Here is a 27,186-nt window from a genome sequence, read left to right as displayed (position 1 = left end):
AATCTGTTTTGCCTGCTGTCGAGAGATTGAGAATTGTCTAGACGACATTTTGTCAGGCTGATGTAAAAGCTGATGAGGTTCTGAGGTCTGTTTTAATAAAGCAACCAATTAATCAGCATGTGCATTTCCTTTTGCCATCAGGCCAGGAAATAAACTGTGAGCCCTTATGTGAGTAATATAGAAAGGATATTGTCTGTTGCACAATCTGCTGAACTGTTTAAATAGTAAAAATAAACTTTGGCCACCGAGCCATTTTAAAAGAGCAGTTTCAATTCTATTTAATAAACCTGCAGTGTAAGAAGAGTCAGAGGTAATATTAAGAGGCTCTTGCAAATCCTGTAATGCAGCCTTAATAGCTTCCAACTCAATTCTTTGTACAGAAGTATGATTAGTTTGGATGACTCGGTCTAAATTCATTGTATGATAAGCAGTTTTGCCATTTGATGATCCATCAGTAAAAACAGTTAATGCTTCAGGAATAGGTTCCTGCCTCGTATTTTTTGGTATAATAATAGGAGTATAAAGTAAAAATTGTAATAATTTGTCTTTTAGTAGGTGACAACTAAGTTCCCCTGAATATCCACTTAGTCCAATTTGCCAATTTAAATCAGTCTGAAATAACATTTCTAATTGCTTCCCAGTATGGGGAAGGTAAATACATTGGGGTTCTTGTCCTCTAAGCTGTCTGTAGTGCTTTCTAAGTTGAAATATCAACTGAGCCATAAGTTCTATATATGTAACTGCAGTTTTAGAGGATTGATTTCCTAGGTGGACCCATTCAATAATAGCAAGAGAGTTTTTATTTTGGAAGATGATTCTAGTGGGCCTATTTGCAGTAGGATTAATCTGTCCCAATAAAGGCAATTCAGTCAGTACTTGTGCCACTTGGGCTAAGAGATTGCCTGCTCAATTCTTAGTAACTCCTTCCTAACTTCATCTGTCAATACTTGGGGCGAGGAAAGATTAGAGTCACCTCTAAGTATATAAAATAAAATTGTCATTTCTCCTGTAGAGGTTTTTAGATAAGGTCTTAACCAATTAATATCCCCTAATAATTTTTGAAAGTCATTAAGGTTTTAAGGCAGTCTTTCCTTATTTCTACCTTCTGAGGCCTAATATATTGGTTTTCAATTATGGTACGTAGATATTTAAAAGGCACTTTTTTCTGTACTTTTTCTGGAGCAATTTTTAAGCCCCATTTAGGAAGTTCCTTTTCTAATTGGGAAAACATTGGTAAAGTCTGTTCTTCCCATGGACTCACTAGGAGCAAGTCATCCATGTAATGGACAATATAACACTGGGAATATTTGTCCCTTAAAGGCTGAATAACTTGAGCTACATATTTTTGACATAAAGTAGGGCTATTGGCCATTCCTTGAGGCAAAACTTTCCATTGATATCTTTTCTTAGGCTCTATATTATTAATAGATGGCACTGAAAAGGCAAATCTTTGTTTATCTTGTGGTGCCAAGGGAATGGTGAAGAAACAATCCTTAAGATCTACTACTATAAGAGACCAATCTAGAGGGATTTGTAAAGGCGCTGGGAGTCCAGGCTATAAAGCTCCCATGGTATGCATAGTAGCATTAACTGCTCTAAGATCATGTAACCATTGCCATTTTCCTGCCGCCTTCTTAGGTATTGTAAATATAGGAGTATTCCAAGGACTATTGGAAAGTTCTATATGACCAGCCTCTACTTGTTCCTGTATTCATTCATGAATATGATTTAATTTCTCCTTGGTTAATAGCTACTGATCCACTCTTATAGGCCTATCATCTTTCCATTGTATAGGATCAGCATGAGGGTGAGAAGACTGAGCAATGACCACTCCTAAAAAGGCTGGTATTCTAATCCTTGTTTTCCTGTGTTTCCTTTGGCCTGAATGGGTTCTTTAATCTCCTTATTATCTTTTTTTTTTTAAAAATCTTGACCAGCTTGATATCCCATTTGAGTTACTAACTGTTGTCCCTTACCGGTAAAAATATAAGCTTGTAAACCTTCTAAGATGTCTCGGCCCCATAAGTTGACTGCAATTCCAGAGACTATATAGGGCTGAAACCATCTTGTTTGTCCTTCCTCATCTTGCCACTTTAACACTGCAGCATTGTGTTGCGTGTTATCAGGAATTCCAACACCCGTGATAGAGCCCATAGCTTCTACCATGGACCAACTTGGAGGCCAGAATTCTTGACTGATGAAACTAATATCTGCTCCAGTGTCTACTAATCCTATAAACAGTTTTCCCTCTATTCTTAGATTAATCATAGGACGGGTCTTGCTAATTTCCTGTATCCAGTATATATCTGAGCTTCCAAATCCTTGTGTCACTCTCTTCCTATTGATAACTTCACCTTGCTGAATATAAGGTAAAAGCAGGAGCTGAGTAATTCTTTGTCCTGGAATAACTTGCATAATATGTTTGCATTCTAAAATTACTTTGATTTCTCCCTTATATTCTGAATCTATGACTTCAGGAAAAACAGTGTTAACGAAAAAAAACAATTGAAACCTGTAAAGAATTTTAGTGAGTTTATTTGAGCCAAAATGTCGACATATGCCGGGAAGCAGAACCTCAATGAATTGAGATAATGCTCCGAAGAAATGGTGGGTTACATCTGTATTTATACATTGCCATCAAAGGAGGGACATAGGTCGGCTACATGATATTCATTGGTGACGGATTAAGGAGGTGGGATAAAGTCAAACGGTGGGAAACCCCTGGGATTGGATAAAAAGTAAAATGATGGACACGTACTTAGGTGGGTACAGGAACAATTAACATGATAATGAAGGAATTTGAAGTATCTGTCCTGGTGCCCACCACATTTGGTTGTGCCCCAGGGGCTCCAGCAAAAGAGGAAGTTACAAGTTACCCAGACATCTCACAGATATGTTATCTTAGAGGCAAAAAGGCAAATGGGCTCAGTAAAGAAGATCTAATTTGATCTTTGTCAGGGAAGATATCGGACTAGGACATGACTACCCACTATAACCTGTTTGTAGTTAAATATTTAATTTTCAAACCATCCTTTGTGGTTATTTCAGGTCTCTGAGTTTGCAAGACTGCCATGCAGGCCTCCCCTGAGCTTGTCAGGTTAGCATGTGGCTCCTTTCGTTCACACATTCCCCTTTTGGTCATAAATCAATCCAAAGGATGCATTGATGACCAACCTTTTGGTTGGATAATGGAATCCCACGTTGCTAGGAAGACTCATTCCTAGGATGTCTCAGTGTCAGCATGTCTTGCTGAACAGGTGGACCACTGGGGATGGGGGTGAGACCATAACCTTAGATGGCATTTAAGGTCGAATTATATATTTTAAAAAGGCAGGTAAATGGGAGGCAGTCAGGTCCTATATGTCCTTGTTAAAAGTATTCTGGATCATTTCTAATTTTTGAGCCACCATGATCCGAGTCTTTTTGCTGTTTGTCTTACGTTTTGCTTTTCTGCATCTAATATAACATTTACATATCATGGACAAAAGTAACAATACTAAACCAATAACACTGATTAGGAACAGAAAATGTCTAATACTAGACAAAGAAAAGTCTAAAGGGAACAAGCATCACAGTCAACCGAAAAACCCTTTACATGCATTATCATAATCTTTTATTAAGCTAATTATGTTTTCCTCCTTCATCCACTGTCATTTGTACCTTATGATGTGTTTGGCCAAATGAATTAAGAGTCTACTATTTCATTATCTAGAAACTCTAATTTTCTTCTGGCCAATTAGTTCCCATAAAAATGGCTTCATGGGGAAGAGTTCAATTTCCCAATACATTGGTTTTTTAGTATCAATATTATCACAGATTTTATGAACATCAGGCAAAGTCATTCTGCCTATAATTTCAGTATTACACTATATTCTAGTATTATTTAATGTAAGCTTGGTGATATTACAGTAAAGATTGCTTTTAACCCTTCCCAGCAAAAACGCCCCTTTCCCATATACTATATTGTTATTTGTTGGGGTAGATACAATAAGCCAGGAGTGGGTGAATTCAGTATTCCATATGGATTGAGGGCATAACCATTCACCTTTCCAATTTTCACAGACAGTGAGATGGGTTCACATTGTTTATTATTTTTAAATATGGCCCATCTACTTCCCATTGGAAGTATTCTAGTATTATAGAGGATAGTCCTTATGCCAGCCAGTTGAACTACTGGGAATTTTAAGCTTAGGATTTAACTCGCACCTGGGCTTTTAAAAACATAATATCGTAGATCACATTTCCCATTTAAATTTTCCAAATTCCTGGGGAACCATATGAGTCCCATAAGTGTCTGGCCTGAGCTTCTGCAGCCATTATAGTTGACCATTGTTGCATAGCCACTTCAGATTCCTTGCATTAACATAGACAATAGGCCCTGTTGAGTTAGGGCACAGGCACGTTCCCATTGTTGGGTTTGTGCATGAGTTTTTAGAGTCTGTCGAGTCTGTTCTATCCATGAAACTAAGGCTTTATTGTCTTTCCATGATGCTTCCCACTGTTTTTCCTTCTTCCTGAAACAGCATTCCCTCTAGATGACCTATTTGAGATAAAAATCCTTTTCTAATGAATGATGTTCTTCATTAGCTGCAAGTTCAGCTTGTCCCAGGATACCAAAGCCAGTACCTACTCCTCCAAGTATTCCCCTTTTGCTTCTTTTAGGGAGACCAATGTTGTTGGATCCACCAGAAATGTTGTTGCCATTGGGTAGCTATGACTTGGGAGCAGTTAGGGTATACTGAGTGGAGCCAAAAATGTTGAGTTTCCCATGCCATAGTTAAATGGGTGAAGGAGACTCCCAAATGAGCTAGAGTTTGAGTATTTATAGGGCTCCTCAAACGTCCAGGACACAAGGACGGTGGGGTAATTATAAACATATCTACCCACCAAATGATGTCAATAATTTCTGAAATGGGAACCCATTGAATTCTCTCTTGTTTCACAGACATCCAGCCATAAGAGCATGGCTGGTGAGTCCGAGGACATGATATGCTATGACAGATAGCACAGGCTGCTGCAAGCCTTTGGCCATCATATCCAGGTGTTTTTCTTAGTTATTCATCACCCATCTCTATAGCCATACAATATTCATCCAGATTACATCCATATACAGTTCTACCAGTGGAATTATCAGGGAGATATTCTTGGAGGTATTTGCCTAAGGTGGGTCCTTTATAATAGATAGAGCCAGAAAACAACAACAACCACCAAAGCTTATATTGATAGTAGGAGAAGACCAATGTGTGGCCAATAAAGCATTAATTTCACGATCATACCTTATAATCAGAACACCATTGTATACTAGGTGGGAAAGATTAGCAGGCATCCAAGTTAAATTTTTCATATCTAATAAGGGAGGAGGTCTGGAGAGGCAGATATTGTTTCCACTAGGGAACCATAAGGAGGATAATAATAATATGAAAATCATTTTATATACATTCAATCAATAACAATCAGATGGTATAAAACAAGGTTCAAGCAGTATCAGTTTGTGATCATACAGGCCTTGTTGATGTCATCTTGGGATAGCTGTCTGCCTCCGTGGTCGGCGACTTCTCGTCCTCGAAAGGTCTCAGCTGTTCCTTGTCCTTGAAAAGTCTTTGATCTCCGCTGCAGACAAAGATGGGGTCAGAGATGGGAGTAGACGTCCATTCACAGTCAGATGCCTTTTTTAAATGAGAAATGTGAATCCATGAGCTAACTCCTTTAAGTTTAGCTGCACATGGGTTAGTTAGTAATACCTGGTAAGGTCCCCTCCAGTGAGGTTGGAGAGTCTTTTATTTGGTGTCTTTTCCAAGACAGCAAATCTCCTGGTTGTAAGTCATGATCTTTGAACCCTTCGTCTCCCGGGAGCGCACTGTGAAATGAATCTGTTACCAATTTGTTAGTTCCTACAATGCAGAATGTCTGCTCTTTACTTTTCCCTATATTCAGGAAACAAAAGATTTAAGAGTCAACAATATTTTAAATAGAATCATAAGAATAATTATCCTCAATTCATTTAGTCCCATAGTTGTTTTTGTTTATTTATTCCTTGAAGTTCTATAAATCTTCATCCAGTTCAAAATATGACCTGCTTAGAAGCCTGCAAGTTAGAGTAAATCCGAGTCCTTTTCATGGATTTTTCTAGACATATATACCTACAAATGCATCAGAATAAAGCAGTCCACAAATGACAAAAATTTAAAAGTAGCATGGTTATAGATTTGATAAAAACTTTGCTTTTCTATAAAATATAACATTCCATGACCACAACTTCTTATAAGTAATAATCCTTGTAAATGACATAGAGAATAATATGAAATTTGTATACCTTTAGATTCAATTATAATTTCAACATATAAAGAATAATATGCAAGATTTTAAAATGAGGCACATGGCTTATTGCAAGCAGTGTATTGAGCATTGAAAATAACACATAAACTCCCAATATGTGAAACGCAAATACCCAGAGTATCACTGGCAGACGCGCCCACAGGGAATCATGACTCTTGGCTTGCCAGTGTCCCTGACTGGACACATGCTACCCTCCTAAAGTTTCCTGTTTGAACTTGGCTCTGAGAATCTCTGCAAGTTTCTTTCTGAAGCAGAGTGCCTTAACAACGCACGAGATCTGTCCTTGCTCTTGATTGGAGCTCAGGCACACAGTCTTTCCTGATTGGCTAATTCAAAGGGAGGGGTTGGCCCTTGCTCTTTCAAGGGGAGCATCAAGCCATGCGGCCAACATGGTGGCTGCCAAGTCACAGTCCAAAATGGAGGCTGTCTAAACTATTCTTAGACAGAAAAGATTATTTGTTTATTCTCACAACAAAGGAAAGAGCAAACCGAAATCCCTAAGAGATAGACAGCCACAATTATATTTCACACAAACAGACAGAAATCTCAGTAGCTGTTTCTGGAGGCTGAACCCTGAGAGGGAGAGCAAGAAGAGCCCCCAAGATTAAGAATTCTTGGCAGCTGCTGGGACGTTCTTGCAATCTCTCTCACGCTTTCAACCCCACCACACACAACTAGGCTTCCCCGAAGTGGGACTTGCCTTTTCTTTCAACAAATTAAACAACAACAGAGACACAAAAACATCAACACTGTTATACAGGCGCGCAGAAAACACACTAAGAATTTACACCAGAGAATGTCTAGCATTAAAAATTACCAAAGCAGTGTCTTTGTCCCCGGTTTGGGAACTGCCCCTCTCTAGAATTTCAGTACACTCCCAAAGGACTATTCAAAAATGGCTGTAGACATTTGTTAACTTCAGAATAGTTCTGAGACAGTCTTTGAAAATCTTTTTTATTAATTTCCATCTATAGGAAGAAAATTTTTTTTTTTCTTAGAAGCTTCTAGTTTCCAAATCAAGATACGCTTCCCATATACTCATTCACTTTAATTTCAGAGCCGGCATTTTTTTTTTTTTAATTCCTGCATGCAAAATATTAACATAGGTACCCCAAACAAACTGCATTTTTTCTTTCTGGCCATTCCTCAGTTAATATGTTCTAGTTAATTTTCTCATTTCTGTTAAGTACTTGCAAGTAAAGGCTTCTTATCAGGAGTATTAAATGAGGGCTGGGGTCTTGGGAGCTTCTAGCCTTGGAGGCACAATTTCCCATGTTAAATTTTTTTATTTTTGGATATCTGTAGTCTGAGCAAACTTTAGATATGTTATGTAGTAGGTCAAATGTGGCCTCAGTTTCTCTCCCAGCTGTCTAAAACCACAAAAAAAAGTTTTTTGGGGCCCGGGCAGACCAAACCTTTATGGTGGCCCCCTAGAAAAGCCATTTAGTTAATTACAGTCGGAACTTCCAGACGGGGCTCCTGCATTTCTGACACTTCCACAAAATTCTTAGTCACCTAAGAACACCTCAGAATCGGACTATTCTTTAAAAATAAAAAAGTGTTGCCCCTTTATCTTCGGAGCTGAATGAGTTCAGCTCATTTATACGGTGAAGGTTATTTTTGCTCAGACTCTCAGCAATTCCAATTGAAAAGCCAAAATCAAAACCAGCCACCCATTTTTCCTCTAGTCCCGCCTAAGCCTGGGTTCTGCCAACCCTTAACCTGGGGTTTTGTCAACCCTGGTTCCACCTCGAGGATTTTAAAACACAGCTCAAATAAAGTCAGACCCTCTACCAAAGCAAGGGAGGTCCTGGATCCAAGAGAGAACTCACCCACGTTCACCCAATGGGCGGAGAACCTGTGGGCTCAACGGGCCCTTTGCTGGATCCTAGCTCCAAGTCCAAGGCCAAGGGATGATCCCGGGTGAGTTTTCTTTGGAATCCTGCCGACTACGCCAAGTAATGTTAACGAAAAAAAAAAACCATTGAAACCTGTAAAGAATTTTAGTGAGTTTATTTGAGCCAAAATGTCGACATATGCCGGGAAGCAGAACCTCAATGAATTGAGATAATGCTCCGAAGAAATGGTGGGTTACATCTGTATTTATACATTGCCATCAAAGGAGGGACATAGGTCGGCTACATGAAATTCAAATGCCGGCTCTGAAATTAAGTGGTACTATTTTTTCTTAGAGGATTAAGGAGGTGGGATAAAGTCAAATGGTGGGAAACCCCTGGGATTGGATAAAAAGTAAAATGATGGACACGTACTTAGGTGGGTACAGGAACAATTAACATGATAATGAAGGAATTTGAAGTATCTGTCCTGGCGCCCACCACATTTGGTTGTGCCCCGGGGGCTCCAGCAAAAGAAGGAAGTTACAAGTTACCCAGACATCTCACAGATACGTTATCTTAGAGGCAAAAAGGCAAATGGGCTCAGTACAGAAGATCTAATTTGATCTTTGTCAGGGAAGATATCGGACTAGGACATGACTACCCACTATAACCTGTTTGTAGTTAAATATTTAATTTTCAAACCATCCTTTGTGGTTATTTCAGGTCTCTGAGTTTGCAAGACTGCCATGCAGGCCTCCCCTGAGCTTGTCAGGTTAGCATGTGGCTCCTTTCGTTCACAACAGTTAGTCCTTTTAGCGTATTTTCACTCTTTCCTAGGACTAAACCTGATATTCCTGGTGGCACAGGTCCCCAAATTCCTGTAGGAACAACTTGTCTAGCCGTATTGAGGGTCAGGGTGATTGTTATTGTGCTATTGAGATCAAAGCCAGCATTTTTTTCTGGAGTGACTTGAAGGAGGGAATCTACTGTGGTCCTGGCAGGGTGGAACTTTCCCTTATTTAATAACGGGGCTGGGGGGAGCCCCTCAAACAGTTTCCCTGCGGCTGGCCATTTCCTATGTCTTGGTTTAATGGCTGGCCATTTCTATGAAATTTAGATCTACACTGACTGGCCCAATGATTCCCCTTCTTCCATCTGGGACACAGACCTGCATTACCTGAGTTGGTTGGCGGAATGTTTACGCCTTCTCCCTGAGCGTCACCTTGTGTCCTTTTTGGTTGCTTACATTCCTTTTTAAAATGTCCTTGTTGTCCACAATTGAAACATAATTTGTTTCTTGTTGTAATTGCGGCAGCTAGTAAGCTTGCCTGAAAAATACCTGACCCTACATTCTGACATGCTCGAATCATTTCTGAAGTGGTACTATTTTTTCTTAGAGGCATTAGACATTTCTTACAATCAGCATTTGCATTTTCATAAGCTAATTGCTGAGTCAAAATGTCCCCTGCTGTCTCATGTTGAATATGCCGTCTCACTGCTTGAGTGAGGCGAGCTACAAAATCAGAGGATGATTCAGTGGGCCCTGCATGCACTTACTAAAGGCTCCCTCAGGGTCCCCTTTTGCTGGTAAAATCCACCAGGCTTTTCATCCACAAAGTCTAATTTGCTCATACGCCTGTTGGACGTATTGGAGCTGATTCTGGACGTCACTAAATTGCCCCTGTCCTGCAATCATCTCAAGGGTTATGGGAACATTCTGTTTGAGATTTGAAGAAGCTTGTTCTTGACATTTCTCTAAAAATTCTCCTTTTCATAGCAAATAATCTCCTCCACCCAGAGTTGCACGGGCTAGAGAATACCAATCATAAGGAGCTAGGAATGCTTCAGAAATGTTAGTTATAATTTATCCAGTAAATGGAGCATTTGCGCTATTCTGTATTACACAATCACGCAAGGCCTTTATCATTTTAAAGTCAAATCTTTCATGCTGTCTTATTATTTGATTAGGAAATTGTGCATTAGCTACCTGTATAACAGGAAAAGCAAGTCTGTCCTCCACTGTCATACCCTTTAATCCTTTTCTGATGGCTCTTTGCATATGTGATTCTAATAGCGGCGATGTAAATGTTTCAGAATCAGGACATGAAGTCCACTCCTCCAATTTATCTTTCTGCTTCTCTTTAGGAGCGGAGGGTGCAAAGGGAGGAGGTCTTTCTTCTCTGAAAGGCTCTAGCAAATGCAATACCATTTCCCACAGGAGAAACAATGTGGAGGCAAACTTTTCCCTGCTGAGCTTCTTCCAAGTTCTGACCTATTTTTTCCCCAACATCCAATATCCAATATACCCTCATCAGAAAACCATGGATTATATTTTATAATAATCTGTAAAAACTGTAAAAGAAGGTCTTCTGAAACTGCAACTCCCTTATCCTTTAGTAAGCAAGCCAAAAGTCTACAGGAAAGTCTCTTGTCTTTGGACGAATTCTGCCCCTTTATGATCTCGCTGAAACAAAAGAAAATACTCGAGCACTTATGGATCTGTGGGCTTCCGCAGCTGACAAGAGTTTTGCATGCAGTTAATCTTCCACCACAGGGTCCGGTGATATTTTCCGTTCTGGTGAATCCTTTTTCTCCAAGTCCCAGTTCGAGGACGCCAATTGTGAAAGGCCACAGCCAGAGTGGCTTTCGGATTCAAAGGCTTGGAGAAAGAGCTGACGCACAAATTAAAACACAAGACAAGAAATAATAATTTTGAAATTATGGGGGGAAGCCAGGGAAAACTTAACTGTAGTAGTCAAGTTCCACTGAGTCTCTGTTCCCTTCTGCTTTTATTTACTAGAATACACAATTGTCTTTTAGGAATGCAAACAGACATATCAATGGTGATTGTTTAGTAAACAGTAAGATTATCAGGTTAGGGGGAGTTTGCTTTAGGCCATTGAGTCAGCAGTAGGTAATAAAATGCAAATTCACCCTGTGAATATCAAAGGAGCCCAGGTCAGCCTTCTGCTGGACTTCTCGCATTTATATTAATTACTGTTGATCTTGGTTTCCAGCAAAGCACCTTTTTCTTTGTTGAAGAGGCCTAGGTTTTCTACTTACCTATTCCCTTGACCTGCTCTCACAGAGCATGTAAATACAGAGATGAGCAAAAATGTGTTGTGGGGTCGAACCCTGGAGTCAAAAATAAGACCACCGGAGGCTGCTGATTGATTAAAAAAGCAGGCAAGGATTTATTGAGCTGGCCAGGACGGCCGCGAGAGCACCACACGCAAGTGGCCACACTCATGACTGCGCAAAATCACAAAATCACAAAACAAAAATTTTCCTTTGTTCTAAATTCTAAATTCTAAATGCTCGGAACAGCCTGCAGGGGGCTTCCCAGCCACATCCTGCTGGACATTGGAATGTGGCCCTATCTTGCGAAAGCAGATTTACAGAGTTAGTAATCTCTAAAGGTTATCTATAGTTTCTACTCCTGGAGCTTCTGAGTCAATGGGAATCAATCTCCTGTGATTCTGGTCCACAGGCACAGGAAAATTACCTTAAGCAAGTAAGTGCGTGCAGAAGCCAGAATAGCAGGGTTAAAATTCAAACAGCAGTTTTTACCTAAGTATGGTTGCTACCATACTTCAAATAGGTTAATCATAATAATAGGTGATACAAGAATTAATAAATAATAATACAAGAATAAACTCTGTGTTTTGCATACTCACAGGTGTAATACTATTTTTGCCCACCACTGTAAAATCTTCACATCCTCAGTCAAATAATACAAGTTTGAGTTGTAACCTTTGACATATATGGGAAGAATGATATAATTATTATCTCCTTAAAGAAGCATTATATTGTACAAGACAGGGCATTTCCTAAAAAATGTCAGTTTCTTTTTAAAAGTATTGTCTTTTACATATACAGATAATAGTAACCAAACCCTAAACTGACACTTGTATAGGATGTAATGGTCTGTGAAGCCCTTTGGTACCAGTATTCTTGAGCATTGAGTATGCTGGGGTTAGAGAGGAGAGTCAGAGCCTTGGAATCAGCTTGACCTGGGGGAAAATTCTGGCTCAGAGCCACATCTGCAATTAAAAAATAAATAAATAAAATTAAAACAGTGTTTTGTAAACTGAGGATCTATAGGTATGTCCCTGGAATCTTGGATATATTCTTGGTGGTCTGCAACTTAAATTATTTTTAGTTTAGAATTTTCAATTTGATAACCTAAAAATATTAACACAAATCTATTCTAGATAATCTGAGATAGTTTATTCACTGAATACCTCCATGCTAGAGAGGAAAGATTTTTAAATTTTTGAATCCATAAAAAGGTGGAGATACTGAGATACCATGCAGCGTACCAATCTCCCAAGACCCTGACCTGTGGAGATCACACTATGTCCACCTTCAGCTGTACTGCTAGGTTCTGTCTTTTGTGACCCAACTCACACTAGTTCATTAGCAGCAAGTACACTGGTAAATACTAGTGTGTTTTTTTTTTCATTAAGCATCATTTAAAACTTTTTAGCCTTACTAGTATAGATTGGCCCTCCAATGTAATGGATTGGTGGTTTAAAACAAGTTCATTTTTCAAAAGGAAAAAATAACAACTAAAATGATGGTTCATTGTGCCCAAATTCAAAGAATGTAGTCAATAAGTGAAACTTCAAAGTCTTACATACCTTCTATAGGCACACCCAACAATGTCTGCTTAGTTCCATCAACTATCCATCACATGAAATTAATATTGTTAATTTGAATTTTGTTCTTTTCAGTTTTGCACTTATGCCATTTTTAAATTGTCACGAGAAATGTATACCTGGTTGTTTCACAACTTGGGATATGGGACACATAAAAACAGAAGTTGTAATGAAATGTGGTGAAGTGTGCTCAAAATGCTGTGGATGCCTAAAGGACAGAGCAACTATCTTTGCCTGGAGAGTTGAGGTTGTCTACACAGAGGGTGTAACATTCAGTAGATCTTGAAGGATGAGCAAGAATTTACCAAATGAAGTAAGTTGGGGGTGAGGGAGGTCCTTTGAGGCCAGTGACATGGGTTGTCTGAGGCACAGAGTGGTGTAAAGGCTTGGTTGAGTGAGCGGTTAAGAACAGGGAAGCGCCAACAGGGGGGGCTGTAAGGCCAGCTAGAAGCCACAGAGTCAAGGGCCTAGTGAGCCAGCTGGTGGACTGGGTTTAGTCATGGAGGCAAAGGGTGCTTAGCGGGGTTAATAAACATGGGGCTTGGATGATGTGATTTTTAAGAATGTAATTCTGGAAGTGGGGAGAAGGATAGAGACCAGGTAAGAGCAAATGGGAGTGAGGCCTTGATCCAACCGCAGGCTAGGAGAGTGGAGGAAAAGGGAAAGTGTGCAGAGATATTTCTAAGGTAAAACTGGTGTAATTTGCATGCAGTTGGAGGAGCGGATTCAGGGGTGGGGCCACTCTGGATGAATGGGAAAATGGAGAGTTGAGAAGATGGAGCAGGTATTCAGGTCCTGGTTAGGTGACATAATGCGTATGAAAAGCCCATGCATCATCCTGGTGGTAGTTGTTGTATGTCTAGTTGGCTATTGGGAATGTAAATCTGGTGCTTGGGAGAGAGCTGGGGCTACCTGTGAATAAGGGAGATACCAACAGGAAGATCATCGCTACAGTGTTACCTTATTAAAACAGTTTGGATAAGATTAGAAGTACCAGAATACAATCCTGACATTTGAGGAGCAGGTAACGGAGCAGCCAGCAGGTAGAAGAGGAGAAGACGGCTGGAAGTTTAGGAGGAAACCAGGACAATATAGGGTCCCAGAGTGAAGGAGAAAGTTTCAACAAGCAACAGATAGGGGATGAAACACCCTAAGAGACAGGAGTGCTGTCATTTGGATTGTCAGTCTCTTGTCCTTTAGGCACAAATGGCAAGGAACACAGGAGAGGCCTCAGAGATCACCATCCCAGTGGCTGAATAGCCACAACATGTGCTTCTAGAGAGAGAAGAGTTGTTTGACATTTCACCAATGAATGGGCAGAAACCAAGCAGTTGGTGCATTTGTCATTCATTCATCCATGTGCTCATTCAGTCATCCATCAAATATTTCCTGAAGGCCTTTCAGGGGACAGACTCTGTATTAGGTGCTGTTAGTGAGATTAGATGGAACACAAAGATAAGTAAGACATAATCCCTGCCTTGGGGAGCTCACAGTGTTGTGGAGAGCTGGTTGTATACACAGATAATTATAGTGCCCGTGGTAGGTACTTTGGAGAGGGATGTGTGCAGTGGCTCTGGAGCTTGGGGGAGAGACCATTTGACTTGGAGGGGAAAGGTCTTCAGAAGTGAGTACAAGTTCATAGGCAGAGTAGGGGAGAAGGGAGGGAGCATTGGAGCTAAGAGAGCAGCATGGTGAAGGCAGGAGAGGAGAAAGGGCAAGTCCTATATCGTGCACGGTGTGAGCCTCAGGGACGGCAGGGACAGCAGTGGTAGAATTGAAGCTAAAAGGAAGAGTGAGGCCAGATTATGAAAGGCTTAGAATGCCATGGCAAAGACTAGTTTGGATCTTATCTGTTGGACAGTGAGAACTCAAGAGACATTGGTAAGCAAGAGAGTAACACAGTAGAGCTAGATTTCAAGAAAATAGCCTGGGGAGGTCTGAGTGAGCAAGGAAAATACTGAGGGAATCCAGGTAGGGTCCTATCTCAAACCAGGTGCAGCTTTATTTATTTAGCAAAGTATTTATAGAACACCTACTGTGTGCTCTGCTCCATGCTGGATGCTGCCACCTTTTAGGGACAGGCTTTTGAATTACCTATTTTTCAGGAGCCTGCTGGATCCAGCTGCTTCCCAAGGACTGCTCGATGCAAATGGCCCAATTACCAGGCAGGATTCTCTGTTGGAACATTGCTGTTCCCCAGTTAACCTCAGGGTCCAGAGCCGGCACTCTTTATTATGGGAATCAGTGTTATTTTGACTGCCCTGGTTGGCGTGGGCTGCAGATAGGCAAATGCTGTTGAGAGTCCTTGAACAAAAGAAGACGGCCAGGCACTGCACACACAGACATCTGCTTCTGTTTCCTGAGTAACTGTGCAGCAACACACGGCGGACTGGGTACCCAGGCACATGCTCTGAGTTATTTTCTAGTTATAACCCAGGACAGTTTCCATGTGGCTGGCGATGAAAGAGTCAGGTCAGTTTCAGAAGTGGGAGTGTTTCCGATTATGCAGATCACATCCAAATATTTACCTCATTCCATCATTTTGGCTGGGCCCTGCCTTTGAATGTTGTGGCCAGGCACCCTGGCCTCCTTGGCACTGCATTTAGGGAAGATATTCTGTGCTTAAAGCCTGCTCCGCTGGCAGTGAGCAGCCCTGGGCACACCCTGTGGGGTTGCCTCTTTCCGTTGTGGTTCTAGAAGAGAATCAATATGGGGCAAGGAATGTAAACTCTCTTCCAGGAAAAATCAGAGCCTGTTAGCACTGGAAGGGACCCCAGCCCTCATCAGGCCCAACCGGCTCATGTTACTGATATGGAAACTGAAGTCCAGAGCCACAGACTGACTTGCCCCAAATATACGGAGTGAGTAGCAGTAAACTTGGGACTGAACACAGGGCCCAGACCAGGGTTTCCCATGAGTCTTCCCCTCCCTCTTCTTTCATATCCACAGTTCCTGTTGCTGCTATGAAAGTACATTACAAATGGAGTCTGCTTAGCATGGATCTCAGGTTAGGCGGGCATCATTCCACCAATGTATTCCTGTGTCATATGATAAATTCCAATTTGACCTCAATTTGAATGGAAGAAATAAAAGGGATAGGTCAAAAAGCAGGGAAATTGAGGGTAATGAAGTAATGTGGCTGAGCACTTTGGGATTAAGGAAACAGCAGTGATTGGTGCAGCTCCAAAGCCTGGAGGTTTAGGTCAGCCAAGTGCTTTCCTCTTTGAGTCTCACCTAGAAGTATCCCCTCGCCAGGGATTCTCAAACCAGAGGATGAATTCAAATCACTGGGGAAGCTCGTTTAGAATGCTGACTACTGGGCCCCACCCCAGGGGATCTTATTCACTACGTATGGTCCAGGAGCCAGGAATCTGCAGGTGTGAAGTAGATGTAGGTGGATTGTTTTGCAGGTACCCTGTGGGTCAAACATGGAGAAACAACACAAGACTAGGAACAGAAGGACAAGGGTATGTCTGTGTTGTTCTCCAGTGTTTGGGTCAGAGTTTATACTCAACACCATATATATGGATGAATATGGTACAGTTTGACATATGAGATCATTTACTATAAGGATTCACCAACTGGAAAGACAAAGATAGTGAGAGAAAGTCTCAGGGCCCTACACAAAGAGCTGGAATTTCCAGGGCAACCAAATTCCCACCTGCTGAGCTTTCAGAGGGTTGCACGTCAATGTGTTTTCCCTCTATCTGGCTCCTGCTGTAGCTATGACTTGATTTTCACATTTATCTATCTCTCCCTTGGCCTCCACTCACTCCCCTTTGTTATGGTTTTGTGCAAATGAAGCCTTTCAGCTGTGTCTGGAATGCACTTGTAGAACTCATTCATATACACATTACTATGTGGGGGATTCAGTCAGTGGTCAAGGCTGAGAGTGTTGTGCTCATCTCCTTTGTGAGGCTCTTAACATTTTTTTTTTTTTTTTAGCTGCTGGCATTGATGAGAGGTAAGATTTGGAACCTTTGCAGTGTGTTATGTCAGAATCAAGAGAGTTTATTGAGATGTTAGCTTGAATTTGTGTCTTGGAGAAAACCATCGTGGTGGTCCTTAATTTAAAACTGGTTTGAGGTTGGAGCTTCTTTATCAATCTGCGCCACCTCCCCCTGCTCCTGTGCAGGGTCCCAGGTAACAAATGTCCTGGCTGAGCTGCCAGTTGCATGCTCCTGCTTGTATTTGCTCTCAGCGGTCCAAAACTTTGCTCCCTGGGCTCAAACTCCAAGGTGTATTTTTGTAATGTTTGCTTTAAGGTGGTGACTTGGTTATGTGGCTAAAACCAAACCTACTTTTTCCAGTCTCTCCTAGAATGAGACTTTAGAATTTCAGACTTTGCATATTACTCGTTTTCTATGAAAAACAGATGGTGGGTTTAATTTTGTAGAAAGAAAATTAGAAACCAGTGAAATCTTACATGATGTTACATTAAGACCGAAACCAAATACATTGAAAACATTTAGAGCAGCTCCTAGTTATGGCTTTACTGGTGGCAATGAGAAATGCCTGGGCTTTCTGTGACAAGGACTACCAACTCTTGGTTTACTCCCTGCCTCGCACACCCCACAATCTGTTTTGAATCTTCCTCTATTTAGTCTATTTATATTTATATATTGAGTGAGCAATATTGTAACTATGACTGAACTTTTTAAATTACAAGAAAACTTACCCCATGTCTAACTTCAGTAACAGATTGTGTGTTTTCATTTTTCTATGTTCTCTTCCAGGCTTTGTCCATGTTCCTACAGAATCTTTACATTACCATAATCATGATATAGTTACAATTTTATATTTGGCATTTTTCACTTAATATTATATTACTAGAGGCCCAGTGCACGAAATTCGTGCACAGGGGGAGGGGTGTCTCTCAGCCCAACCTGCACCCTCTCCAACCTGGGACCCCTTGGGGGATGTCTGACTGCGTGTTTAGGCCCTATCCAATGGATCGGGCCTAAACAGGCAGTTGGACATCCCTTTCACAATCTAGGACTGCTGGTTCCCAACTACTCGCCTGCCTGCCTTCCTGATTGCCCCTAACTGCTCTGCCTGCCAGCCTGATCACCCCCTAACCACTCCCCTGCCAGCCTGATCAACGCCTAACTGCCCTCCCCTGACACCCCGGTCACCCCCAAACGCCCTCCCTTGCATATTCCCTCTTTATTAGATAGGGTTTTTTCCTTTAGCATATTGGACAATCCTAACTGGTTTGGCTCAGTGGATGGAGCATTGGCCTGCAGAATCAAAGGTCCCAGGTTCGATTCTGGTCAAGGACATGTACCTTGGTTGGGGGCACATACCCGGGGGGGGAATGTGCAGGAGACAGCTGATCGATGTTTCTCTCTCATAGATGTTTCTAGCTCTCTATCCCTTTCCCTTCCTCTCTGTAAAAAATCAATAAAATATATATTATAAAAAAGAAACATTTAAGATTCCTCCATATCTGCCTGGCTGGTGTGACTCAATGGTTGAGACCCCAGGCTGCCACCGCTGGAAGGGGTTCGGGCCCTGGCCAGGCTGAGACCCCAGCCCAGGCTGCCATCTCAGCCCAGCCAGGCTGAGACCCCTGCCCAGGCTGCCATCTCAGCCTGGCTGCGGATAGCCCGGTGGGGGTAGCCCGGTGGGGGTGCGCAGCTCCAGCCCAGGCTGCCTTCGCTGGCCTGAAGATCGCGCATTGGGGTTGCACTGCCCTGATGGCCTGAGACCCCCTGCCCCCGGGCCTGAGACCCCCGGCCCCCCAGCCCATGGCCGCTTTGCCCCGGATCGCGTGCCGGGGCTCGGAGATAAGAGGACTGGGCGCCGCCATCTTGTGGCCATGGGTGCCGCCATTTTTGTCGTGGAGTGATGGCTAATTTGCATATTACTCTATTATTAGATAGATAAGACTACTAGAGGCCCAGCGCACAAAATTCGTGTGTGGATACAGTCCCTAGGCCTGGCCTGCGATCAGGGCTATCTTGGCTGCTGGCAGCCGGCCCCACCCCCTGCCGCCACTCACCCCCAGTTTCCCATTCACCATAGGGCGATCAGAGCCTGCTGGCTGTGGAGAGGGACCGAGAGGTGGTCAGTGTGCCTCATAGTGACTGGTCGAGTGGTCATTCTGCTGTTAGGGTCAATTTGCATACTACCCTCTTAATATATAGGATTTCCATATTGCTCTGTATTGTTCATGATTATGGTATTTCATTGAGTTATTAAGCCCTAATTTATTTGCCCATTCTTCTATTATGGTCAAATATGTCCCCCTTAAAAATATTATGATGAAATAAAACAGCCACAATTACTCTTATTGTTGCTTCTCCTGCTCTTCTCTGAAGTCACTTGCTGTCTGTCCTGTGGAACACTTTTCTGGTAGGCTGACTGTGGTCAACTATTGTCTCCATATGGATCCTCCAGCCCTGGACTCCCTTAATCCAGAGGCTTCTGGCAGGTCTAGACTTTCTTTGATCATCCCAATCACTGTTTTCTCTCCTCCACGTCCTGTGCCAAGGGTAGACCCAGCTCATTTCACGTTTTCTTGGTTACTATGCTTTATATATTACTAGAGGCTCGGTGCACAAATTTGTGCACATGTGGGGTCCCTTGGCCTAGCCAGCCATTGGGGCGATCGGGGCCATCTCACCCAGTCCCGATTGGGACCCCAGCTGGCCCACCCTGATTGGGTCCGATCGGGCTGGCCGGCTGGGGAGAGGGACCACAGGAGGTTGGCTGGCTGCAGGAAGTTGGCTGTGGGAGCACTGACCACCAGGGTGTCAGCTCCTGTGTTGAGTGTCTTCCCCCTGGTGGTCAATGTGCATCATAGTGACTGGTCAACCGGTCATTTGGTTGACCAGTCTTAATGGTTGCTTAGGCTTTTATATATATTGATGATATTTGCAATCATTTAGATATGACTTAGGGTTCTTTCTTATAAGCAACAGAAACCAAGATAACTAATGGGGAATTTAGTGGAACAAGCCTAGGAGGCAGGTGGGCATTGAGGCAATACCAGAGAGGAAGAGGGATGGTCTCAAAACATAAACAGTTGAGTCAGGGGAGTTATTGCTAGGGCAAAGAACTCAACACCATTTGTGGACTCTTAGTCACTTTACTGGAGATTCAAATTCCAGGGAGGGAGTGTCCAATTGACCCACATTGCCTACCTTGGCTTCAGCTGGCAGGGCCCCTGAATACCTTCCCAGCACACTTCATCCAGTGAGGAGGGGTGATTCCTAAAGGACCCAGGGAAAGAAGAATGATTTCTAGGCTGCCCTACACACACACCTTCCCATCCATATACATCTACACAAACATCCCTGCCTAACATTCACTTCCATACAACTAATCCCAAACTGTTGTTAGTTATAGCATCCAACTCTGACCTATGGGGGATTTCACTTCCTCCTCTAGTTCTGGCACAACCGCTTCTTTTGCATGGCCCAAGTTGAGTTAAAGAGGGATTCTACCTGATTCTCCTACATCTCTGCATGCCTTCATTTTCTCCTGCTTCCTGGCTTATGCCCCATAGTACTATTTATAGAGGCAACATAATATCAAGCAGTAGTTTTTATATGAGGAAGGGAATAACAGAAGGTTTGGAGGATTTTATCCAAAACATATGTGTGTCCCTTAACCGCACCTTACCCTCACTGTAGGCAGGACCTATCATAATCTCTGGAGAAAGGAGCATAATATGGTATGTGTACTTTAATCCCATCAAAAAGCTTCTCTTTTGATTCTGTTACCTTACCCCTATATCCACCCTACCCCTATTTTTTAAAATCTCCAGTGGAATGGAGAGAACCATTTTGGTTCTCTGATTACATATTTACATATTACATATTACACTGCTGATTACATATTTAAAACTTTTGACTCGTGATGTAAGTTCTCCCATTGAAGGGATGAAGTGGAGGTCTGCAGTGCTCCTGCTGATGACCAGTAGTGGATGTGATGCTTTACTTCATTCATTTAATCTACCTAACAACACCGTCAGATTTGCATTATTTTATCTCTTCTATGTGTTTTCAAAGCCCATGCTTCATCCACTAGGGCACTCTATACCTCAATGACCACATCTGCAAAATGGAAATAAAAATCCTTGAAGTGAATCTTGTATTAGATATTGGGCTTGTATTATAGCAGCTCAGGCAGATAAAGGGTATTATTGCTAGTTCTACACCTTTTCTTTCTGTAATTCTCCCGTTTGCCTCTCAGAGGCAGTTCTTATCTCTGTCATAGAAGGCTGAAGCCATCCAGTGTCATTTTCATCATCCACTCCTTTCTTTACTGTGTATAGCCTTCCATAATACAAGATCTCTTTTGTTTGTTTGTTTATTTTTATCATGTAAATAATTTTACCGTAAATATTTTTAGTGCCCAGCAGTCTATGTGTGAAACCATTTAAAAATAACTATTCAAGTTGTAGTGACCATCTGTTCACATATGAACAGTATAGAATCTTTTTGTTTTTAATCCTCACCCCAGGATATTTTTCAATTGATTTTTAGAGAGTGTAAGAGAGAGGGAGAGACAGAAAGAAATATCAGTGGGAGAGAAACACATTGATTGGTTGCCACCTGTATGCGCCCCGACCAAGGCCCAGGACCAGAGAGGTGGGGGGAACCTGCAACTGAGGTAAGTGCCCTTGACCAGAATCGAACCCAGGACCCTTCGGTCTGTAGGTCGACACTCTATCCACTGAGCCAAAATGGCTAGGGCTGAACAGTAAAGAATCTTAATCACCCCAAAGGTCAATCCAATTATTGCCGGAAAGCTCCAAAGAAGTCCTGTGTGCTCAAGAACTGTTATGAATTTTACTAAATCTGTGACTCATTCTCTTTACGACTCAGTTTTTCATCTGTAAAGGGAAGAGGATGACAGCTTTTTCACATGGCTATCTTGATTAGGTAATACATATAAAGTAATTAGCCCTTAGCTTGGCCCCTATTCTTTCCTAAATAAATGATGGTTGTTATTGGTATCATTTGTTAAATATGTGCTGATAGGCCTGGCCAAGCTGTTGAGGTGACTTTTAGGGGCAACTAGCCAGTTATATGAAGGTGGTGGTGGGTGGGTGAGGAGGCCACACTACATTCTGGTTTTTCATTCATGCCGCCCAGTTTAGTGGTAAAATATTTTATAATTAGGCTCTTTTCATTGCTGGTTCAAAGAATTGTACATATTGGGTTGAGTTGTGAATCATTTGAAGCAATGAATAATGAAATTGCATTTTGTAGATTAAGAATAGTCAGATATCAGCAATTGTTTGTTTATGTTTCAGCCTAATGCTTAAAGAGATATATCTGCAAATAAGTTTATTCTCTATACGCTTATTGTTCTACTCTTTTTGTCACTAATTAATATATTATGGAGAGCTGTCCACTTTAATGGATATGTCATAGAAGGCTGAAGCCATCCAGTGTCTAACAGATAAATTGTATTACATTGTTTGGACAAATTAGATTTCACTAAAACAAGCTCCTAGTTTGTTTTCAGATATTTTTGTTTTATGTTTTCAAAAAAGGATGCAGTAAAAGTCTATATACACAACTTACACAGCTTAATGCACTAGTTTTGAGTATCTGTAGAGTGAACTACTAGAAGTAGAGCTGCTGGCCTAAAGGTGGAAAGGAAGGGGAGGGTGAGAGATGGGAGGTAAGAGATCATCCATAACCAAAGGACACAGATAGTAGGGGTCTGGGACATGTGCTGGGGAGGGGGAGTGGCCTGGGAGAGGTCAATGGGGGAAAAAGGAGACATATGTAATATTTTCAACAATAAAGAATTTAAAATAAAATAAAATTTTGTTAGCTATTTCGAAGTTCCCTCCAACCAAGTTGCACCAATTTAGATTCCCATTAGCAGTGAACATTCTTGCCATAGCAGTATTGTAAACTTCATAATCTTTACCAATCTAATGGCTATAAACTGGAATTCTGTTGTTTTATTTTGCATTTATTTGATGATATATGTTAAACGGTTTCTATATCCTATATAATAAAAGCCTAATATTCTAAGTGTCCAGTCGTCGGGTCAGCCATTCAACCAATCAAAGCGTAATATGCTAATGACATGCTAAGGCTGCTCATCTGCTCACTATGACATCACTGACCATCAGGGGGCAGACTCTCTGACTGGTAGGTTAGCTTTCTGCTGGGGTCCAGCCAATCAGCACTGAGCAAGACAGGTCAGACATCCCTGGAGCCCTTCTGCGGTCCCTTCCGAGCCCTGATTGTGAACTGGTGGGGTCCCTTGGCTTATCTTGTGTCTTCTCAAAATCCGGGCTGAGGGCCCCCCGACACCAAGTGCACAAATTTTGTGCACCAGGCCTCTAGTATTATATATATTTCCCCATTACATTAGTCAGCTTGGACTGCTATAACAAAATACCATAGATTGGATGGCTAAACAACAGGAATTTGTGACTCACAATTCTGGAGGTTAGGAAGTCTTAGATCAGGATGCTGGCAGATTTGTTTCCCTGGTGAGGGCTCTGTTCCTGGTTTGCAAACAGCTGGCCTCCTGCTATGTCCTCAAGGGCAGAGAGGCAGAGAGCTCTGGCCTTACTTCTTTTTGGAATAAGGACACTAATCCCATCATGAGGGTTCCACTCACATGACATTATCTAAGTCTAATTACCTCTCTAAGGTCCCATTTCCAAATACCACCACATTGGGGTTAGGACTTCAATATATGAATTTTGAGGGGTCACAAACATTCAATCCATAACTGTAAACTACCTATTCATGTCCATAATCCATTTGCATTGGGTTGTTCGTGTTTTCCTCACTAATTAGTTAGTCTTCTTTGTAAGTGAGAAACATCAGTATTTTGGGTGTATTTTAGAAGCACCTCAGGTTTTCTGCTCCAGTCTTTACAAGCAGTGTGTTGGGGCAGGGGCACCAGGTTGGCAGGTTACAGGCTTCGACTTTGGATTGTTTGCTTTTGTCCTTTACCATTACTTATTCTTTGGTTTTGTTGTTTGTCATTGCCTAACAGAGGTCCTGTTAGTCCTAATTTTAGGAATATGTGTCACAGAACACTTGGAAGTTGACTCATTTGCCTTACAGAAAACTCCTTGGCTGTCATTTGGAGGTGGGAAGGAGTGGAAGGAGAACGGGGGTCCCTCTCTTTCTCTGCATCTTACCCCTTCCTTTCTGCTGCTTCTGCACCTCCCCTGTGTTTCTGGCTGCATGCTGTAAAACACAATTCTGGAGAATGTGGTTAGGTTCACACCATGGGGACTGAGATGGAATTTCAAGTCACTCACCATAATTCAACTATGTATATATTAGAGAATTCTTATGAATAGAATAGAATGGAATGTGGTTTTGTATTTTCTTTTCCCAGGGACCCTGCCCAACTGTGATACAGGAAAGTATATTAAGGATGGGATTAGTTCTAGGAAGCAGATTTTTAGTATAGCTGCACATTTAACCTAAAATTATAGATAGTGTCTTAGATATATGTTAGTGAGAAATCAGGACTTGGTGATAAGTGAAATCCCCAAATGTCTCAGAAACACACTTCTGCCTTCATTTATTTATCCTTCTGCGGGAACTATGCAAGTGGATTTATTTTACCCTTCTGTTTTTGCCAACATCGGCAGGGAGGCGACATGCAGTGTGTGTGGGGGGTGGGAACAAAAGCACTGGAGTGGAGTCAGAATGCCCCTCATTTGCCTGAACCATGGACAAGTCACACAGCTCTGGGGGCCTCAGCTTTTCTCTGTAAAAGAAACAAAATAACACCAACATCAGGGTGGCTGAGGGGCCCGTGCCGCAGAGCCCAGCCCTACACACGTGAGCTGTGTATGCAGTGCTGGACCTGGAAAAGGTGCTCTGCAAATGTCTGTCCACTTCCTTCCTTGTCTCAGACGTACTAACACACAGCACTGGTTTCCTAGGGCTGTCCACACACCTGATGGCTTACAATGGCAGAAATGTATTCCTTCACATTTCTGGAGGTCACAAGTTCAAAATCCAGGTGCCACAGAGGCCACTTGCACTCTCTACTAGGGGTGGCTCTCTCTTCGCTTCATTCAGCTGGTGCTGGCTCCGGCCTTCCTGCTGTGGCTACATCACTCCAGGCTCTGCCTTGGTGGTGACATGGCCTCTTCCTCTGTCTTTGTCTTATAAGGACATTTGTCATTGGATGTGGGTCCCACAGGGAAAATCCAGGATGATTTCATCTCAAGGTCTGTAACTTAATTACATCTACAATGACCCTTTTCCATTAATGGCACATTCACAAGTTCTGGGTCAGGGCCTGGACATACTTTTGGGGAGGGTCACCATTCAACCCACTATCCACACTTTAGGGATTCCTTATATATCAAGACTGTGGCCTGATTAGGCATTTTTATAACCACCTCAGTGAATCTACCATCATTTTGATATTAATAAATCAGGACATGTAAGGGAAGAGAAAAAAGAACAAAAGCTTGTTTGTTTGTTTTGTGTTTATAAGCAGGCAAAAAGCCTTCTCTCCGGGGTCCCCAGTTTAGTAGTGATGACTTGAGCACATCATTCCTGTGCTCATCCCCTCTGGTGCTCACATTGCTCACATATGGGTGGTAAGGAGCCTCCCTGTCACGGGACCATCTGTCATGCCCTTGCTCTGACCCCATCTTTGATGGCTCCATGTGGGCTCTCTGAATGGGGCTCCTGTAGCTTGGCTGATTGAGATCCAGCTCTAGGCTTCCCTCTCTGGTTAGACTCTTGTTTGCTCCCTGGGTTCCCTCTCTCACTCATCCTGCCTTGTTGCTCCCTCAACCTTCAAGAATCCAATTTAAGCTTATAAAGGTCATCTCGAAACCACTCTGTGTACTGGAATGTAGTTGACAGAAAGTAGCCCCAATTAAACCTGCCCCATGGCTTCAGGCTGACTGAGTGAGTGCCTGGGGGCAAGACCTCTACCCAAGAGCCGAGTCCTTGCTTTTGGCAATATGGTTCAGCTACGACAGTGGTAGCATTTACTGAGCACTTAGGTCTCCTCATGCTTCCTCACAGTTATTCTTCAAAGTAATTTTAGCTCCATCTCTCATTCCATGTGGTGGGAAGGAACTCCACACAAAGGGGAAGACAATCCCTGGACCGTCTCACGGCTCAGGGCACTGAGGGACAGAGGAAGCGTGCAAGTGTGACAGGTCTTTGAGATCTTGGGCCAAACAAAGCTGCCAAAAACCAACATCTTAAAAAACAAAAAAGGCTAAGGTAATCTGGAGATATTTTTGCACTTTACATGGAAGCCTGCGGGTCACTGAAAAACCCACCTTCTAAGGAAAGTCACAGTGGTGCTCACATAAAGGAAGGACATTTCAAGAGAAGGATCTAGAAGCACAAGAGCGGCTATCTGCTGGGGAGACAGCAGGGAGTGCTGGAGCTCCAGGTACTGGGAGCTAGGTAGTCTTAAATCCCACCTCTGCTAAAGTGACATGTCTGGGGCAGGTCGCACATCTCTGAACCTCAGCTGGGGAGCCTCACCGCTGAAAGGTGGGAGTGGTGGTGACCAGAGCTGCTGTGGAGTGGCGATTACACGTGTCACTGCACTGAGTGGGCATGCAGTCCCACCTCTGTGGCTTTCTCATTGCTCCCACCCCCCCCCCGCACCCCCGTCATCCAGCCAGCCTCCCCCAATCTTATATTAACTGCTTAGAGCCTTCCTGCTGCTGGGTCCAGGCCATTTGTGTGGACCTGGTGCTTTTCTCTTTGTCCTCAGGGCCTAGCACAGTGTTGGTGTCCACTGATGCTCCGAGCACGCGTGCACAGCGCAGGAAGACTACACCCTCTGTTAGCACCAGGCTGTGCTGGGCCTGGAAGGTCTCTGAAATGGCAAGGAAATGGGAATGTAGAATCACCCTTTGGATAGAACTTTAAAACTTTCTTGACATTTCCCACCTTCCCGGATTCACCATGGAAGCAGGAAAGACTGTCCTAATTGGTGCATTTAGTGCCAAGCTCTCTGCTGTGCACATGGTTGACCTGGCCTAAATCTCCTTATGGCCTGACCGAGGTTGAGGGGAACTTTTGAGGGGAGAGCCTCAGTGAGAGAGAGGGCGCCAAACTGAGCTCCCCCAGGCCAGGGCACCCAAAGCAAGGACTGCATTATGATTTTCGTGAGCTGCGAGCACTTGTGCCTGGTGTGTTCCTTCCTCCATAAAAATATTTAAAATTATATTTTACTAGAGGCCCAGTGCATGATTAAATCATGCACGTGTAGGATCCCCTAAGCCTAACCTGCCATCCAGGCCATATCCACTGCCCCGCAAAGCCTAGCACGCTCCGTGGACACTGCTAGCAGCCTGCTCCCCGCTTTTGATGGCAGGGGGTCCGCTGGTGCCAGAGCGGACACACAGCTCCCCG

General features: G+C 42.7%; 1 protein-coding gene across 1 annotated transcript in view; it reads left to right on the top strand.

Moving 5' to 3' along the window:
- THSD4 (thrombospondin type 1 domain containing 4) overlaps nucleotides 1–27,186 on the top strand; it is a 764,623-nt gene that overhangs the window by 74,165 nt on the left and 663,272 nt on the right. The window lies entirely within an intron of this gene.

Source organism: Eptesicus fuscus, chromosome 2 (assembly GCF_027574615.1).
Source record: "Eptesicus fuscus isolate TK198812 chromosome 2, DD_ASM_mEF_20220401, whole genome shotgun sequence".
Classification (NCBI taxonomy): Eukaryota; Metazoa; Chordata; class Mammalia; order Chiroptera; family Vespertilionidae; genus Eptesicus; species Eptesicus fuscus.
This window is presented reverse-complemented; position numbering and strand designations above follow the sequence as displayed.